The sequence below is a fragment of the Amblyomma maculatum genome, chromosome 10, assembly GCF_055883805.1.
Source record: "Amblyomma maculatum isolate TAMU_Amacu chromosome 10, ASM5588380v1, whole genome shotgun sequence".
Taxonomy (NCBI): Eukaryota; Metazoa; Arthropoda; class Arachnida; order Ixodida; family Ixodidae; genus Amblyomma; species Amblyomma maculatum.
In genome coordinates, this window is record NC_139353.1 from 83,885,641 (window position 1) to 83,898,366 (window position 12,726).

The following is a 12,726-nucleotide window of genomic DNA, read 5'->3' on the forward strand; positions in this document are numbered from 1 at the left end:
GTCTCATAGTTTCTTGTGCATTATCATAAATTATGTACGATATTTTACGATAATGATGTGCACCGTATGAGAGTTTATGCGATTAGATGAGATTTTATGAAGTTATTGTCCGGTAGAACTTTTGGTTTTTCAGTAGAGTGGTTACTTCTGAGGTTGCAGGATTAAATCCAGGACGCGTTTCGCTGAAACGCAAAGTGCGGGCCATGAGTTTCGCGACGCCAGCTTCCAGATGCTCGAAATTCATCAGGAGTTGTGACCTTGGAGAGTGGCACTAACCAATGAGGGGTATTGGCAGCACATGTACGGAAGAAACATTGAAATAGAGTGCCTGATGTAGATAAAAAGAAAGATAAAGGTATAATAATAATAATAATAATAATAATAATAATAATAATAATAATAATAATAATAATAATAATAATAATAATAATAATAATAATAATAATAATAATAATAATAATTGGTTCACAGGAAGGGAAAGGCGCAATATCTGTCACACTTGCTATGTGGACACCTGAACCGCGCCGTAAGGGAAGGGATGAAGGTGGGAGTGAAAGTGGAAAGAGAGAAAGGGGAGCCGTAGTGGAGGGCTACGGAGTAATTTCGACCACCTGGGGATCTTTAACGTGCGCTGACATCGCACAGCACACGGATAAAGGTATTGCCTACGAATTAAAATATTAATTTTGAAGAGGAAAGAAAAGGAAGGCGAGGAACGGAATGGTGCAGCTAGCAGGGAAATGTTCCGGAGGCAGTAAGGGGTTTTGTGAACAGCGGAGCGTACTGTACTTTGCTGAATCTCAGCTCAGTGGTACCAAAGGAGAGTGAATGCGGGAACAGGTGTAGGAAAATAATTAAAAATGAACTTATAAAAAATGTTTTCAGAGGGAGCTGAAACGGCGAAATGAAAAAAAAAAAAAAAAAAAAAACGATCCAACGTTTCGGATCGTTTTCTCGATTATTGCTCATAGCAGGGTTAGCCGTTGGGCAGATTTCAAAAAGAGCCAGAACTGAAGCTAAAAGTAGCGTAAAGTAACCAAGACCATTAAACTTGGTGCCAGGTTAGCAGCCAAGTAAAACACAATCGTTTTTATGCAGTTCTTTTTAATGAGCAGTCAATGTTAGGATTACAAAATGTATCGCACTTTTGCTTATGTTCAGCCTGAAGTTTTTGAAAATAAATGATTAAATATACTGTGAAAGAAGGCTAGGTCGAGACGGCAAGGTCGTGACCTCAAGGCCAGCGATGCCTTGTCTAGCGTTTTAATCCGATCACGAACCCAGGCGCGTGCCGGAGCCGGCGCCGCGAGACGATGATGATGGTATGTGCAAATGAAAGAAGATCATGGCATGTACAAATGAAAGAAGATCATGGAAGGCTCACAATAAAAAGATTCAGTGTGCGTAGATTATCTAAAGTATATTTTTTCCTTGCCAGCATAATGTTGGCACATTCTATTCAATAACTCAGTATTAACGTTAAACGTAGATGCTGTTTTTTCTTCAATTCGTAGACGCCGTAATTACAGCATCATTTGTTACGGATGTCTCTTTTTGTCAAGGTGACACAAGAGAATCCGCGCTCTGCATCCGCATTAGAAATTGGATAGGACAGAATTTTTCGTGCTCTTTGGGCCTGGTGTGGAAAAGGGCATTCGCCAGAGCTTACAAATGTACTTGTAAGCTGTCGCTGCGCGCCAGAAAATCAAACAGATGCGTGATCAAGTGCACTGCCACCTGTTTGCGACTGTCGTGTAAAAGTCCTCCATGGTGGGGCTGGGGCAGGTAGGTCACCGCCGCTTGCGGCGGGGGCTAGCCTACCACCGAATTTTTATCTGTTGTAGGCCGTCATTGCACCCGCCACCGCTTCGGTGGCGGACGACGACTGTTGTTGCGGCGTGCGTCTTTCCTTCCCTCTTCCTTTTCTTTCTTCTCTATTTTGTCTTCTGTCTGCACGAGGCAGCGAAGATGGCTCAGCTACAGAGCCAGTATATATAGCAGGCCCGTGCATTTTCTTTTCCTTCTTCCTACAGCCACAAGAACAACAACTGTCAGCAGGCCCGTGCATTTTCTTTTCCTTCTTCCTACAGCCACAAGAACAACAACTGTCGTATTTCCGAGCCCCGCCGGGGTGGTGCAGTGGTAAGACGCCCGACTACTGTGCCGGAGTTCCCGGGTTCGAACCCGACCGCGGCGGCTGCGTTTCTATGGAGGCGAAACGAAGAGGCGTCGTGTGCTGTGCGATGTCAGCGCACGTTAAAGATCCCCAGGTGGTCGAAATTACTCCGTAGCCCTCCACTACGGCTCCTCTTTCTCTCTTTCCACTTTCATTCCCACCCTCCTCCCTTCCCTTACGGCGCGGTTCGGGTGTCCACAGAGCAAGTGTGACAGTTACTGCGCCTTTCCCTTCCTGTGAACCAATTTAACTTTATTTCCGACTCCAGCTCGATGGAAGAGCAGCCAAACATTAGCTGGGGCGTAGCTTGGTTAAGCCTGGTAGTTGCGAAAGCAATACCCTGTGCAATACCAATACCTCTACGGGTCAGTCTCTACGATGTCGCCGAGCTGCATACTGGGCACGCCGCTTAGAAAGTCTTTCTTCGCGCTCTTCTGCCGTCTCCGTAGCTCGCCGTTGCTTCAGAAAGAAAAGAAAGAGAAAGACGCGCGCCGCAACAACAGCCGTCGTCCACCACCGAAACGGTGGCGGTTGCAATGACGCCCTACAACAGACAAAACTTCTGTGGCAGGCTAGCTCCCGCCGCAAGCGGCGGTGGTCTACCTGTCCCAGCCCCATCAGGGGAGTACCCTGGCCCCGTAGGGTACCATCTGGGAGTGCTCTGCTACTGTGTGCAAAGTAGTTGTAGGTTTCTCGCACTAAGTGCTCAACTGCAGAGCAAAGCGCCTTCATTCCACTTCGCCGCCACCAGGTTCAGGCTGTGCCCAGAGCCTTTAATAATAATAATAATAATAATTGGTTCACAGGAAAGGAAAGGCGCCGTATCTGTCACACTTGTTTCTGTAGACACATGCACCGCGCTGTAAAGGAAGGGAAGAAGGTGGGCGTGAAAGCGGAAAGTGAGAAAGAGGAGCCGTAATGGAGGACTACGGAGTAATTGGGACCACCTGGGGGGGAACCCGGGTAGAATCTATTCTTTGTTGTCTTCACTAAGGAGACTGAAAAGAGAATTGTGCTTGCCTCACATGGAATTCCTGCCAGCGACGCACAGTGATATGCTATGGTCCAATACTGTGTCGGGAAGAGTTTCTGCCGTTCCATCAGACAGCTCTATAAGATCAAGGAGGGTACTTGCAATTAATCTTGTTTTCAGCTGAGTTGAACAACCCCAAAACCATGCACAAGTTACTTTTTAGTGGATACATTGGTCGTCTCATGCAACATGAGCGAATAGCTGGAGCCATTCAGTTGTTTGCCTAGGTTTTCCGTAAAATATGAGAAAAGAACATTGTACTTTTAGCTGTGTACTTCGTTCTGTGCAGGGTAAAATCCTTGAATTCACGATTGAGAATCTCACCGAATTCGTCTACAGCGTTCATGGAACTGTGCACAGCAGTGTACAAGGCGATCCGTAGCTCTCGGCGGGCCTTTTCACGGTATTCTTGACCGGATTACGCTAGGAGCTGCCAGATTTGTTGCTGTGAACTTGAGGTTCAACTGAGTCAGCAGTTGCCATTGCTCTAACAATAACACAAAAAGGTAAAAGAGTGATTATGTATGTATGTATGTATGTATGTATGTATGTATGTATGTATGTATGTATGTATGTATGTATGTATGTATGTATGTATGTATGTATGTATGTATGTATGTATGTATGTATGTATGTATGTATGTATGTATGTATGTATGTATGTACGTATGTACCTATGTATGTATGTATGTATGTATGTATGTATGTATGTATGTATGTATGTATGTATGTATGTATGTATGTATGTATGTATGTATGTATGTATGTATGTATGTATGTATGTATGTATGTATGTATGTATGTATGTATGTATGTATGTATGTATGTATGTATGTATGTATGTATGTATGTATGTATGTATGTATGTATGTATGTATGTATGTATGTATGTATGTATGTATGTATGTATGTATGTATGTATGTATGTGTATAACTATTAGGAAGCCGGCAAGCGACGGGTCGTCTACCCGGGGTTAAGCCCTACTCTGCACTACCTCATTTGGCCCGTTTGTGGTGGGTTGTGAGGCTTGTGCTTTTCGAGCGCACCCCGGGCCTGCTGGACGGCCCATAGTTGCATGTCCTTGTCTGCATTCTGCAAAGCACTTTGAAGTTCCGGCGGGTATCTCCTGGATGCAGCTTCGGTCGGGAAGCTTACTGATGATGGCGGCCGCCGGCGCACACACTCGCCCCTTGGCAAAGTTGCGCAAAGCGTTCCTCGAGTCGCTGAGCACGGTGCGACACTCGGCCTCCGAGATCGCCAGAGCGATGGCAACCTCCTCGGCGTCTGTGGCGTCCGTGCACCGCACGCTCGCTGCCGTTGTTTTGATGCCGGTAGCCGCCGCAACGGCCACTGCCACGAATCCTTCTCGCTTGTATTCCGCAGCGTCCACGAACCGGGCGTGCGGGTCCTGGGCGTGTTGCTCGACGAGGGCTTTGGCCCACGCCTGCCGCCGTTCTTGGTTGTACTCGGGGTGCATGTTTTTCGGGATGGGGTCCACGTGGATGTGGGCCCACGCCTCATCGCTGACCTCGCACGATTGCCGACTGGGAGCTCGGGGATTGTAACACAGGGACGTCAGTATACTGCGGCCTGTCTTGGTGATATTGACTCTAAAGCAGCCATTAAGAATTACGATAGGGGCAGAATCTCTGCTGCAGCCACCAAACTTCTGAAAGAAGCGCAGGTATCAGCAGAGCAAATCGCACTGATCTGGTCCCCGGCTCATCTGGGCCTTAAGGGGAGCGAGAAGCACGCGATCACCTGAGGGCTTACTTTCTACACTATCGGCGTTCACGGGCCGCGTCCGCGCGAGGACGCGGCGCCTTCGGGTGACGAACACAGAACGTTCACTGAAATCATTTCTCATTACAAGCTCGGTAAGACCTATCCAGCAGCGGATAAACAGCTCAGCAGAAAGGAAGACATCACGTGGAGGAAATTGCAAACCGGGGTGTTTCCAAACCCTCAATTGTACAGTAGATGGCATTCGGAAGTCTTTAATCCTAACTGTACTCACTGGAATAGGATAGCAGTTCCACATGGTCTGGACCTGTCCATGCTATACCGATCTGAATAGAAATGTAAATTCTTTTCCGGACCGGAAAGATCCGGACCTGGTAAAGAAACATATAAATGCTCGCATTCACTTGACGAGTTGGACTGAAAAAGCACACACACACACAAAAAAGGGGGTTGGTCAAGCGTTTTTTCGAAACTGAGAATTTTCAGCGAAAAACCTCAGAGGCCCTTTTTTGGCGCTCCTATATTCTGACTCACTGACTGCATTTGAGATTGAAACAATGAACATCAAATCTCTTCACAATAGCGGACACCATTCCCCCTTTATTATAGAATTCTGGAAAGAGAGAAAGAAAAAAACATGGGATTCCTAAGCAATCCTTATAATGTGTAAATTAGAGAGTGCTATTTGTCGATTAGTGTATACTCTTGCGGCGCAATGCATGTTGCAATGTTTATTGCTGCAGCGGTATTTTTACGAGTTGGTTGGTTGGTTTGTGGGGTTTAACGTCCCAAAGCAACTCAGGCTATGAGAGACGCCGTAGTGGAGGACTCCGGAAATTTCGACCACCTGGGGTTCTTTAACGTGCACTGACATCGCACAGCACACGGGCGCCTTGCTTTTCGCCTCCATCGAAAAGCGGCCGCCGAGGCCGGGATTCGATCCCGCGTCCTTGGGAACAGTAGTCGAGCGCCGTAACCACTGCGCCACTCCGTATCCGAATGTTGCTGCTTATAAGCTCCTGGCTAAACCAGACGATCAAATGGTATTTATTGGTGGAATTGCGATGTCGCAACTGATATATATATATATATATTTAAAGGAGCGAAAAGTCTATGAGTCCAAGGTAAACGTTGGGGATTTTGTTTTTACCTTTGTTGTTTATATTGGCAATAAGTCTCATGAGATTTTAGGGGTGCAAGATTATTAAATGAAAAGCGGAAGGAAAACCAAAGCGCCGTTGGTTGGACTCGAACCGACGACCTCCGAATATCGCGCCCAGTTCAGCTGCAATCTTGACGACCGAGAATACCTTGTAGGCCTTCTCTCCCAAACAAAGAAAGAAAGGGCAGAAGTTGAAGCTGATGAGGTAATTATGACTCAGAAATTATAATTATGTTCATCGGCTCCGCCGGGGTGGCACAGTGGTTACGGCGCTTGACTACTGTTCCCAAGGATGCGGGATCACATCCCGGCCTCGGCGGCCGCTTGTGCACGTTAAAGAACCCCAGGTGGTCGAAATTTCCGGAGTCCTCTACTACGGCGTCTCTCATAGCCTGAGTTGCTTTGAGACGTTAAACCCTACAAACCAAACCAACCAAACCAACCAAAAGAACCATCCACAACAGAGTGCAGCATCTACACCACATAGAAAGTTTGATTTTAAAAATAATCTTGCCTTCTGTCAGCTGCCAGCAATGCAAGGATGCGCAGCTGGGATATGCTACTGATAAACATGCCTCTCTGACCTCACTCAAGGAATATATGTCAGAATGTAACAATGTAATTTATCCCAGTAAATGACGTGATGCACATGCTCAAATTACATAAGTTCTTTTGCATTGGCACCAAGGCAGGGACGATTTTAGTAAACATTGCTTCAAAATTTTTTGAATTGCAATTAGGCAACTTTCATGCTTACAAGAACTATTACACCTTGCTTAATTTCAATTAACCTCTTAGCGCAGCCGTTGGGTATTACTTGTCCTAGAAACACTCACTTCATTTCGCCCTGAACCCCTTGACCCTGGTTAGGTTTATCTATCAATGCCGCAAATTTTTATCCTATTCGGGTATGAACGGATCTATTTTGACTGCGGCTAATAACCTTCCTCTTCGTTTAACAAATATTCAGCGGTCCCACTGTGTGCGAATTGGCCGACTACGCACGTAATTAAAAGTATGGGGGACACTTAAACTACGCTGTTAAGGGTATGACACAAAAGTGTTTCACACCCAGGGACGATACTCTTTTAGTTTTTCAGTTTTTTTTTTATAGTTTATACATCGATGCTCCTGGTCAGCAAACGTTGCCTTTCCATTCCGATTAGTTTGACTCTACTGAGCGCGTTTCATTTTTTTTTTCAATTATTTATTCCAAAAAATTACCCTGAAAACCTCTTAATTAGCATAATCAAGCATTGGCTTTTTATTCCGAGCAGTTCGGCATCTTTAAAATTCCCTTTATAGTTTTTTCATTTCTTTATTTCATCAGTTAATCACAGTTATTTCGTAAATTCGACATGAACCTGGCCTCGGCGGCTGCGTTTCGATGGAGGCGAAACGAAGAGGCGTCCGTGTGCTGTACGATGTCGGCGCACGTTAAAGATCATTAGGTGGTCAAAATTGCTCTGCAGCCCTCCACTACGGCTCCTCTTTCTCTCTTTCCACTTTAACTCCCACCTTCCTCCCTTCCCTTACGGCGTGGTTCAGGTGTCCACAGAATCAAATGTGACATACTGCGCCTTTCCCTTCCTGTGAACCAATTATTATTATTATTATTATTATTATTATTATTATTATTATTATTATTATTATTATTATTATTATTATTATTATTATTATTATTATTATTATTATCACACAGCAATCAATCACCAATCGCTGGAGCTGCAAATTAACCGCACATAATTTTTACGCAGCCCCGATTGTTTGTATCACGCGGTGCAGACCATGTCAGGTACAGCGTTTCGACAGAACGAGCTGTATAGGCCATTGACAAATACTTGGTTATGTTTTGTTTTCAGTGCACAATGAATGTATGCGCGGCACATGTACTGCAATATTCGTTTCATGTACGTGGGGCGAATGCGCTGGTTTTTATTTTTGAGGACAAAATGCATAAACAACATTAAACTTTCGTCTTCTCTAAAACCTAGTCATTCTCAGTCGAAAAAAATTACAGAACCGTGTCAAAAATACAAAATATACTGGTTTGGTTTGGTTTGTGGGGTTTAACGTCCCAAAGCTACTCAGCCTATGAGAGACGCCGTAGTGGAGAACTCCGGAAATTTCGACCACCTGGGGATCTTTAACGTGCGCAGACATCGCACAGAACACGGACGCCTCTTCGTTTCGCCTCCATCGAAACGCAGCCGCCGAGGTCGGGTTCAAACCCGGATATTCCGGACAAAATATTCTGTAGTTCTGTCGTAAACACCAGCTAAAAACTACAGAACATTTTCTGTTGTTACGACAGGATTTCTGTCCGCTTTTTGAAACAGAACGTTCTGTAGTATCATCAGATATTTCTGTAGTTAGAACAAAAAAGTGCTACAAAACTACAGACAATAGAAATATACTACAGGAAACTACAGAACTACAGAAAATTACTACAAAACTACATAAAAAGTTAGTGTTTACGACAGAACTACAAAATATTCTGCAGTTCTGTCATAAACACCAGCTTTTTCAGTAGTTCTGTAGTTTTTCTGTAGTATATTTCTGTTGTCTGTAGTTCTGTAGCACTTTTTTGTTGTAACTACAGAAATTTCTGATGATACTACAGAACGTTCTGCTTCAAAAAGCAGACAAATCCTGTTCAGAAGTACGTGGGAAGCCACCCAAGCATCCGCCCCTCATTCCCGCGCTCGTGGCGCAATGCCAGGCGCAGGCCGATTCGCTAGCATCCTCAACGATTTCCCCGAGCTGACGCGGCCACCACAGCCAAGGACGGCCATCAAACACAATGTATGCCACCACATCATCACCACAGTCCCACTAGTTTATGCACGGCCACGACGCGTGTCTTCATAAAAGATGCAAGTAGCACAATAGGAATTTGATCACATGCTCGAGTTCGGCCCAATTCACCCATTGACCAGCCCTTGGGCCTCACCACTGCACATGGTACCTAAATTTACACCAGCAGACTGGCGACCTTGTGGGTATTATCGATCCCTCAATCGAACAACAGTGCCCGATCGCTATACAGTACCTCATATTCATAATGTAGCGAGCGTACAGGATGCGACGATTTACTCTGAAAGCGACCTGGTGTGGGCCTACCATCAGATACAAATGACTCCAGGTGACGTGCCGAAGACGGCGATAGCAACGCCCTTCGGCCTGTTCGAGCTCCCGCGGATGCCATTCGGCCTCATAAATGCCGGATATTCCAGCGCTTTATCAATGGTGTTTTGCATGGCCTCCACTTCTGTCATGCATACCTCGACTACCTACTGCTACGATTCGCCTCCGTCTTTTGCGACAACCGACGCGGCCACAGCGCAGCAGCGAGAATTTCGGCCAATTCAGCGCCGTGCAATCGGCCACTCACGCTTCCTGCCGCGAACATGCTCCGACCTGTCAGATCCACACGTGCCGTAATCTGTGTGCGGCATGTTAGTGCAAACGCCAGCCAAACCCGGCACTCGAGAGAAAGCGTCGCCCTCATCCGTCTGCAGGAGGTGGAGGAGACTTCCGTCGCGACACCATGACTGAGTCATCACAGCTTGCTCGCACATGAATTCCCTCCCTTTCCCTCTGAACTGATGAGCGCATAAAAAGCAGCGGCAGATTCCGCTGCAGGTGTGTTGTTGGTCAACGCCGCTTGCGGCGGGGGCTAGCCTGCCACTGATTTTTATCTGTTGTAGGCCGTCATTGCACCCGCCACCACTTCGGTGGTGGACGACGGCCGTTGTTGCGGCGCGCGTCTTTTCCCCCCTCTTCTTTTTCTTCCTTGTCTATTTTCTCATCTGTCCGCACGAGGCAGCGGAGGTGGCTCAGCTACAGAGCCAGTAGCAGGCCCGTGCATTTGCTTTTCTTTCTTCCTACAGCCACAACAACAACAACAACGCTGCGAGAGGGGTTGACTCTGGTGGGGCTGGTACAGGTGGGTCAGCGCCGCTTGCGGCGGGGGCTAGCCTGGCACTGAATTTTTAACTGTTGTAGGCCGTCATTGCACACGCCACTGGTGGTGGTGGACGATGGCTGTTGTTGCGGCGCGTCTTTCTTTCCCTCTTGCTTTTCTTTCTTCTCTATATTCTCTTCTATCTGCACGAGGCAGCGGAGGTGGCTCAGCTACAGAGCCAGTAGCAGGCCCATGCATTTTCTTTTCCTTCTTCCTACTGCCACAACAACAACAACAACAACAACAGTGGACGGACGCCGCCGAATAGGCTCATGGAATCAAGGAACGCCTTGCCACTGCTACACTTCTCGCCCACCCGCAATCTTGCGTTCCACAGTGCGTCATAGTCGACGCCGCGGACGCAGCTATCGGTGCCATCCTTCAATCACCCAGGAGAGCACGGCGGCCTATCACTTTCTTTTTTCGGAAACTGACACCGACTGCATAGCATTACGGCACTTTCAGGCGATAACTATTGGCCGTGTACGCAGCAATCCGGTACTTCGTCATTACCTGGAAGGAAATTAAAACTTCGTCAAGACAGATCACAAGCCCCTCACGTACGCCTTATGGTCCCTCAATTCTGATAGTGGCACTCGCATGGCTCGCAAACTGTGGCAGATGTCCTACATATTAGAAGTCACCACGGATATCCGCCACATCAAGGGAATCGACAACTCGGTTGCCGATGCTTTGTCGTGCAGCCTATTAAATGCCATCACTTGTCCCATGGGAATATACCTAAAAAAAGTGGCAGCGGCTCAACGCGATGATGACAAATTGCGTCGCTTGCTGGAAGCATCGACGTTACTCAACCTGCTCTGTGTCCGGAGGAGGAGAAATTTGTTGAGACATATCTATAGGTAAAGCTCGACCATTCGTGTTTGCTTGCTGTACGCATCGCTACACGAGCTTTCACATCGAGGCATTCGGGCAATCCAAAAGCCTCTCACGGCACATTTCACATGGCCCGACATCAACCGTGATTCCCGACAGTGGACACGCGAGTGCCTTGCAGGTCAAAGTTTCAAGGTTCAGCATCACGATGTGATACCGCTGGAGGAGATCCCAGGACCAGATGCGCGATTTAGACCATGTTCATGTGGACATAACCGGGCCGTTGACACCTTGTCAGGGCAAAACATACTTAATGACTTGTGTCGACCGTTTCATACGTTCGGCGGAGGCTATTTCGATTCCGGATATTACCTGGAACTGTTGCTCGCGCTTTTATAGGCCACTGGTTATGCCGTTTTGGTGTTACTTCCTACATTACAACGGACATAGGAAGCCAATTTGGGTCCGCGTTATTCGCCAGTCTGACAAAACTCTTCGGCACCTCGCGCATCAAGACTACGGCCTACTACCCAATGAGCAATGGAAGAGTTGAAGTTTCACCGGCAACTGAAAGCAACACTCATGGCAAGTGAGGAACACTTTCGAATCGAGGAATGTTCTATCTAGCTCTTGGGTCTACGCATGGCGTTCAAGGCAGACATCGGCTGCAAGCGCTGCGTAACTTGTCTACGGCACGACACTTCGTCTGCCTGGTGATTTTTTGCCTCCGGCCTACAGCAATGCCTTATTTCCACCGGCTACTACGCATCCCGCCTACGTGATATCATGAACAAGCTCCGAGCTAAACCGCCGCTACAGCCCACTGGTCAGAGGGCGTAAGTGAGAAACGAACTTGAATCATGTAGTCATGTTCATGTAGTCATGGGTTCGAACCCGGGTACTCCGGCACAGTAGTCGGGCGTCTTACCACTGCAACACCTCGGCGGGCCCAAGATCAATTGCCTGTTGCAGAATTTCTTCCATTTCCACATCGTTACCTTGCGTGTGTCCATATTGCGACATTGTCAGCATATAGCGTATTTTTAGTCCCTTTAAAATTGTTCAATAATCATAGTCCTCAATAATAGTGGAAGGTTCTTTAACTCCAGGTTGAAGAAGAAAGAGTGATCACTGAGCCTTGTGGGGTGCTCTTGCCGCCTAGCCTAATTCTTTCCGACCTGATCTCTTCGAGGCATACCTATTTCTGTTGTTCTTTCGATTAGAAAATCCCTAATGTAATCGTAAGTCCTATTGCCAGGGGCAATCTCCTCCCGATTAATTAGTATGACCTCATGTTTTACATGCCGTGTGATACATGACATGGAATATTGTACAGAGCCAATCCAAGAACTAAACATTCCGCAAAAGAATATAGGAATGTAATCCGGAACACGAGCGGAATAGTTTTATATAAATTCTGCGAAAGTATCTTAATCGCAGTTTTTTCGCGGCTGATGGAAGCATCTCTAGAGAGAGCAGTGTGATGGTGGTATTTCTCCACGTGACAAGAACGAACACCGCTTGGAATGTTCATCGCCCCTTTTGTACGTATGCCACTCATCTTTTTCTTGTTGGCAAAACGTCGATCAGCTATGTGACGCATCATCATCGTTCCTTCCACAGACTCGAGGGCACGAGATCGCGTGGTTCGTGCTCCTGGACGATTCCACGAATGTTTCGAATCTGCACGGTCGCAAATTTCTCACCCCCGTTAGTCCTTGTGTGCCGGGGCTTCCACCGTGCAAGCATGAGCGACGAAAACAGGCCTTCGGAGCTGCGCACGCATCATCTGCCGGTAGACTCGAAG

At 46.9% G+C, this 12,726-nt stretch overlaps 1 pseudogene; it reads right to left on the bottom strand.

The window, feature by feature from the left end:
* Positions 1 to 2,542: 2,542 nt before the first annotated feature.
* On the bottom strand, positions 2,543 to 9,078 carry LOC146176911 (uncharacterized; annotated as a pseudogene).
* Positions 9,079 to 12,726: the final 3,648 nt, after the last annotated feature.